Source organism: Coregonus lavaretus (assembly GCF_964263955.1).
Source record: "Coregonus lavaretus genome assembly, chromosome: 6".
NCBI classification, from domain to species: Eukaryota; Metazoa; Chordata; class Actinopteri; order Salmoniformes; family Salmonidae; genus Coregonus; species Coregonus lavaretus.
Window position 1 is genome coordinate 1,593,817 of NC_139993.1, and position 8,091 is coordinate 1,601,907.

An 8,091-nucleotide genomic window follows, 5' to 3' on the forward strand; every position below is an offset into this window, starting at 1 on the left:
GCAACATGGAGACACCAGTTAGTCCTCTCACTCAAACACTTTTCATTTGTTTGTCTTATGTTGCACTTACTCCACATTTTCCAGGAATATTGTTATCATGTTGTTGAATGTATTCAGAGTATTTTCATATTTTGTTATCAACAAATGCGGCAAAAAGTACAGTAAATGTAAAATGCATATAAAATCAACAGTGTAATGTTTGGATTCAGTCTTGTGTCAGGTGAAATGTTGTGTGCTCACCTTTGGTCTAATAATTTTCCCATAATCTCCAAACTGTTACCTTTCAATTGTTACCATGGTTATGCATTTTTCTTCTGTAAGAAGCATTTCAATTTAGCCCCATCCATATAGGCCAATTCCCACGAGTGTAACGGGTTAAAGTATTTTGAAAAAAATGCTTGCAAACCTTTGCGTTTAAATTTATCGGTCTCCTCATTAGTATATGGGACCAAACCACAGAACGTGGAATCCACAAGGTATGGCCTCCAGCTACAGTACATTCCTATGGAACTTCAAACCCATAGCTTAATCAGACTGACTGGAGCTAAGAGCAGGACATCTTTCCCTTACATCTCCCTGACAGTCTCTAAATCAAAACTCCCAGCTCCCGGGCCCATTAAATAACCTCGCTGGAGTCACTGACTAATTGATAACGTTACAATCTGAAACATTTTCAGAGGAGGGCCTTAATTGAAAACATTGGGGAGGAAGACAGGATTATGTCTGAGGAGACTGACGTGAGAGAGAGGGAGGGAAAGGAGGAGGGTGGAGGAGGTGGGGGGAGGTAGCCTTAGTCTTTGGAGTCTTTGATCTCGGTACTTGTCTGCCATGCTGTTTTCCTTCAAGGCTTCCTGGTTTGTTTCAGTAGACACCGGGCCCAGGCCCCACTCTGGGGGAATAGGATCGCTAATGGATCACTTTAGGGAGGCCTATTCTTTACGGCCAGCCTAAGTGTTATCATCTGGGGTTAAAGACACTGACCACAGAGCAGAGGAAAGAGCTGCTGGCTGGGCTGCAGTTTTTCTGATGGAGTGGAGAGCGGAGAGAGGAGATAACCTTCTCTAGGGGATTACAGTAGAAGGGTCTTTGGGGTGTGTGTGTGGGGGGGGGGGGGGGGGGGGGGGGGGTGAGCGTGCTTGTGTGTGTAAATGGTCTCGATCTTTCTGCGGGGTGTCCTACATGGGAAAAACCCTCTGAAGTCTGACGTTCCCAACCAGAATCTGCCATTCCATTGGAAACCATTTGTCAGTCAGTTGCAAAAGAGAGAGTCAGGGAATCAGGCGGCAATAGATTCCAAAGGTTAAGGGTGACCCTGGCCCTTTGCCTTAAAGAGTTAAAGGGGTTTATCTATCCACAGGACCTGTCATTGCCTGACTGGCTGAAATGAGTAGCAGTCCATCAGATAAGCTGCCGAGGAAGAAAGAAGTATGTCTCTTAAAACGATCATTATCTGACTGTGTTTTTCTGTTTAACGAGTGCACAGAAGGCGTGATTGACAAGCAGGAGGCTCTCTAATTGGATGTGATATATTCCGTCATTAGGTTAATTGCCAGCTGGTTTTGATTATTTGGAAGCTTCAATCTCACCTGAAAATCGAATTCAATCATTTAATTTGACAAATGTCTTCTTTTTCTCACATATGAGTTGCAGTTAAAATCATAACTGTTAAGAGGGCAATGAATTAATACACACTCCCTCTACTTAGTCTATAACCAAAGAGACTCTACTACTACTGCTGTAGTTCAGCAATATGACATATTTAGATATTTGTTTCCTTGTCTTGGATTCCAGTCACTCCATAAACTGCTTTCAAGGTAAGCAAAGAAATAAAATATATAATTTCGGTGAACTATTCCTTCAATACATAACAAATAATCAATCAAAAAGTGAGTAATTTGGCACCGAGACGACTCCAAATCCTTTGGTACACACAGGAATATATCACTTAAAGGGGGGAACCTGTCGTAAAATAGCTAATAACATGTGTTTCAAATTGCCCGTTTGTAATTGATCCGTTTACTAGAGGTGGCTAGTTATCGGCCCAGTGGCATTTCACACACAGACACACGCACACACACAGAGATCCCCCCCAACACACACACACACTTCCCTGTGTTGATAAAGCACCAGGGAATTTTAAGTCAATTAATTTGCCACACCAAAATTCCTGCAGACAGGCTGGCCAATTAAATCTCTTCCTGTTGAGTTCCCAGTCATGGTTTAGGGCTCTTCCTGTTGACTTCCTGGTTGGGGTTAGCTGTAGTTATTTCCAGATCACAGCACCTCTACACTGTGTGTGATGGTAAAACGGTATTTTATATTTTGAGACTTGGCATGATGATGATAATTGGATGGGAACAAATCTATACTGTTAATTGAGGTGAATTTAGAAAATATGCACACAAAAAATGATTGTGTAAGCATAAATTTGATTTCCGTTTTGAACTATTTTCATCAAATTATTATTTGTATTTGTTTAAATCGTCACTGTGCCATATGCTTAAACCACTGTCCTATTATCATTCTGGTTTTTTATTTCAGCTCTATAACTACGACAACAAATTCCGCTTTGACGAAACAAAGTTGCTTGGTTTCATTATATTCACTTTCTTCTTTGCTCTTGAGTGAAAATCCCTCTGAGGAAAAAAATGTGTTCATTGTTTTAAGTCGCAAGCTTTTATTATGAGCTCTTTTGTTCTCGGTCGGAGTTGCAAATTGTTGTTTTGCTGTGACGTTACGCAAACGGAGCATAACAATAACCATAACTCCACAATGGAGATTCAACCTGAGAGGGAGAGAGCTTAGAGCTCTGGAGATCAGTAGTTCAGAACAGCACACCTGGATCATATGGTGTGTGCGTGTGTGTGTGTGTCTTACAGTTTGATGACTACACTCTTAGAAAGAAAGGTGCTGTCTAGAACCTTAAAGGGTTCTTCGGCTGTCCCCATAGTAAATCCCTTTGAGAACCCTTTTTGGTTCCAGGAACAACCCTTTTGAGTTCCATGTAGAACCCTTTGCACAGAGGAGTTCTACCTGGAACCAAAATGGTTTTACCTGGAACCAAGAAGAGTTCTACCTGGAACCAAAACGGTTTTACCTGGAACCAAAAATGGTTCTCCTATGGGGACAGTCAAAGATCCCTTTTGGAACCCTTTTTTCTAAGAGTGTACAGGTATCTCTAAATCTGCAATCTTTTAGACATTCAGAAACTAATTCAGATTCAAAAGTGGATGATTATGATGATCAAAGACCATAAGATATGTGTTTTCTTTTACATGCCTTTTTAGAATATTAAATATTCCACATTTCAAGGACAGTACCATAGAAGGAACCTTTGTCCCATGACTAAACCATTGCACGCAATACTTTTTAATGATATCTGACCTTTACCGAAATATGGTCTTGATCTAACATCACAAAGATGTTAAAAGGACATTACAGTATGTGGTTATTTTGATGTTTTGTCTCTATATTCATATATCCTCTTCTAAGCTTGTGTGATCCAGACATTGCTTGTGATGCTTGTTAAACCTTTGTGGATAACAAACAAAACGTCCCCGCCGTGATGAACACAAAGAGACAGGGGAGCACTACCACTCAGTCTACCACAGGACTCTCTTTGTCTCCTCGGGGGCGGGTTACTTACAAAGCTGAATTTCCCCAGGACTGAAGTTTAAGTTAACTAAACATTTCTTTGATCCCGCTGAATTTGTGGCTGTGTGCAATCCCTTTAACGAGCTCCATCTCTGACCTTGGTTGTATGTTTCCCGAGATGTCATGTCTTGTAACTCACCGAAATATTTTAATGTCCAGATGATTTAACATTAAAGGGATAGGATTGAGAAGAGGGCTCACTGCCAGGGAGCTAATAATACTCCCTAAAAATACATTGTAAACGCTAAATACATCTTACAGATCAGTAAAGAACATCCAGAGCAACTTCAGTGCATTACAGTAACTTAGGCTGTCTATGGTTTTAGACCTAAAATATGGAGTCATATACCTGTCATAGGATGTGAAGAGAAATGTCATTATCAATAATGTTAATCTGAACTGGTCATTTTTTTTATTTTTGATATATACTCACCTCCGTACAAAAACCTTTTGAAATGACTTACAAAGGGCCATATTTCTAAGATCGTCTTTATAGTTTTCCCATCAAGCATGATGAACAGGAGTTCCCTGTAAAAGCTGGACTCAATGTTTCACTGACTCTTGCTTTTCCCTGGTCTTTAGTAAAAAGGATTCTATAAAACAAATTGTTTACATTGGCCCAAACCACAGTAGTGTTAGTAGGGGTTTCCCACTTTTTACTTTCCTTTTTCCCTCTCTCTTTTTGACTGTAAATTTGTACAGTATGTTTCCAGTAAAAACAACATGAATTATGCTCTTCTCCTTCCCTTTAGATCTGAGTGGAAGAAAACAGAGCAGAGAGCAGGAGTTGGCCCGAGACATACCGTTCAGAGACAGGCTTGCCACGCCATTGTTTGTGGCTCTCACAGACCTGTAATCAGATTTCTGGAGGTTTTGGAAAGCCATCGCCAGGATAATTCTTTAAAGATTTCACTTCACCAGTTCGTCCTATAAGGCACAATGAATTCCAGTTTAACAATATTGAGACACTTTCTCAAACTCATATCCTGCTGTGCGAGCTATAATCATATATTTTTTAAAGGAAATATATTCCATTCAATTATTTGTATGCACCATTACATATATATTTTTTATTCTATTATTTTTAATACAGTTGTTATGTCCCTTGCTAAATCAGTTAGTTTTTGTCATATTGCTCGAGGCTGGTTAAAGGTTTTGTTTGGGTTTTGGAGTTAGAGTTGGGGTTGGGAAACCCTGTTTGAATTAGTGTGATGGAACACATGTGTCCGGGTCCTTATCGGAACCAACATCTTCTACTGATGGCCTTTGAAATAACTGGCTCCACTGGGTAATTGGACTTGAAAGAGCTGATTCTCCCAGGGTGCCGTTTTGCATACTGTCGGGCCATCCGGAGCCAGGCCGCGTGTTTCTGCTGCTGACACCCGGCCGTGTCTGGAGACTTGTTATAAGTGAGAAACACACACACGCATACACAAACACACACAGACAGATATACACACACACACAGACAGTTGACACTCGTCAGTGTCCAGAGACTTGTTATAAGTGGCCGTGTACAGCCCGGCAACACCCCTAAGGAAGATATGGATCTCTGGAGTGGGACCCCCTGTCTCATTCATTAGTGGCTACAGACCATACACACAAGTCAACGACATAGCACACCACAGAATGACATGAATATCATGGATGTTTAATTGAATATGAGCATGTTAAACAGATGTAATGCACGGTGGGTCCATCTTTGCAGCCTTCCTCTCTGAAATGATTGAGACAAATAAAGAGAGAGGAATCACCGGCAACTTGATCACAGAAAATAACGCTCACGTTCCCTGCCACAATGGACAAAACCCGTTTTAGACCCGCAAGTGCTGATGTCCTAACATGTCTACCTCATCTACAATATACGTCTCAAAGGACTTATTGACGTATCATCACACCTTAAGAGCTAGTTAACAGGCCATTCTCAGCCAGACATAGCTCTAGTCTCATTACATACAGTTTGTTTCTCAATTAAACTCATAAAAAAACAAGACCACTTAATGATCTCTTTAGACGAGCACATTACCATGGTAATATAACATTCTTTAATTAGACTTTATTAGACACCCCTTGTCGGGTTTGAGTTGTTTTATTTTTAGCGTCTTTTTCCATAGACGTAGAACAGAACAGACAAGCCCACGTAGCACTGAGAGGAATAGGTGTAGACTCTTAAGTGTCTCATAACTAGTCAATAAATCCATTTGCTTTATTTGAGAGTGTTGGTTTGCTCTGATGAAGGGTTAAATTGCCCCTGACATCATGATACAATTTGGGTTTGTTTTTATCGCCGTTTTAGCAGTTACAGTGCAGCTGTCCGATTTCCTGCAACAAAAGTGTGTAGTGCCGTTAGTGCGAGTAATTTCGCACAGCAGGCCTCCATTTGGGCATACATGTGATCTGGTAGAAACGCACTCGTGCACGGACACACGCGTACACACAACACACACACACACACACACCCAAGTGGAAAACCTTAGTTAATATCCTCCTCGGTCATCTTACCTTGTTGTGGTTGTGTTTTACTCCACTTACATTCTTTGATCATTATGGGAGAGAAATACAACAGAAATACAACAGATGGCATACACTAAAGGGTGTGTGTGTGTGTGTGTGTGTGTGTGTGTGTGTGTGTGTGTGTGTGTGTGTGTGTGTGTGTGTGTGTGTGTGTGTGTGTGTGTGTGTGTGTGTGTGTGTGTGTGTGTGTGTGTGTGTGTGTGTGTGTGTGTACACTTGCACATACATACGATACATGCATGTGTCTGTGCATATCAACCATAATGTCATCTGACACAAACATTAGACATCTGTATATGAAACATACCAACCATCCCCTAAGGTTTCCTAAATGGGCAAACCTTTAGACCTGGAAGGTTCCATTCTAGTTCAAGGTCACCAATGAGTCGGCAGAACTTCCGGTCAGACCACTAGGGAGGTACTGTGGCGTCGCTGGGGTAAGTCTGCTACTGTGTCTTCTTTACCCCGCTCCCGATTCCCTATACAGGCCCTGGTCAAAAGTAGTGCACTATGTAGGGAATAGGGTGCCATTTGGGACGCAGCCTCTGTCTTTCTCTGTGGACTACCACATACTTATAGTAATGTGTATTTTGAAGTACCTCAAACCATATGTAGATACAATGTGGGAGCTAAACTCCACAGCTCAACCATCTTGGCTGCTTAGGCTTATACGACTGAGTCCCAATATAGAAGTCAAACAAGTAACGTGAGCGAGCGCCATGTCGACCGTCGATATTGAAAATAAAATAGTGCTCTCCTAAGAAAACCTGAAAAACTCCTGTCCCGGCACTTTAAACCTTAAACGGCGTCATGTAAACTGTGTAGGACCGGACTGAGTGATATCTGATAAACTAGATCAAAATTACATTATTGGCTTTTATAGCCCACTGAAAACATAGCCCAAAGGTATGTCGTTTGGCAGACAGCAGCACGTAATATGTCTAAGAATTGTTACCAGCTGGCGTGACTGCGGGGAACGCTTCTCTCTTAAAAACCTCAAAGTCAAAATGATACAAGTTAAAATGCAGCATTCATAACCAGGTTGGCTTTAACGGCCGGCCGTCCACATTGATTTGGCTCCCCTTCGCAATGGCAACCTTAAAGGGGAACTACGCTTTTTTGAAGTTTTATTTTTCTTCATACCAAAACTTTTCCTCGGAAAGGAACTGCGCAATTTTCAATTTGGATTATTATTTTATTTTTTACTTATCAGCAGTCTTCATTGGAAATATGGCGTGTAGTCTAGTCGTTGTAGGCTATTCTGTTTGTATAAGAAAATGTCTGCTCCTGTCTCTGCCTGTCACTTTTTAGGGATTTTAGGGACTCCACCCTGGTAATAGTTTGCAGTACACAGTTTTACTCAGGTTATTACCTTATTATGAGATTACAACGACAGTGTAGTTAGTGTAGACAATTACTGTGAGAATTTTGTAGTTTTAAATGGCCTCTTTGTGTAGTTTTCCAGTTCTATATTATTTCACCTATATCCTGTTTACACTATAGACCAAAGGAAGGGCATTTTACCTCAAATCAAATGCATTATCCCCGCTCTGCCAATACTCATTGATACCGGTAGATAGAAACCACTAGTGGAAAAGTTGCTGCTGCTGCCTGATAATCGACCAATCCGGTCCAAAGAATCCTTTTCTCTCACTGTGTGCCCTGAGGTCTAGCTGGCCTGTCATAAGAAACATGAGTCCACTCTATAGCAATGTGAACTGCGGGGGGCTGGGAGGGAGACGAGTGTGGGGGCTGTTTTCTCAATGCCTCCTTGACCTGTTGCTATTGATGAGAGGGGGGGGTGAGGGGTGGGGGGGGAATCTAGCTGTGACTCTGCTCCGCACCACATACAAACATCTTCAGGGACACCTCCGGCCGACATCCTCTCACCCCTCCTTCTCATCCCCCCCTCCTCCTCCTCCC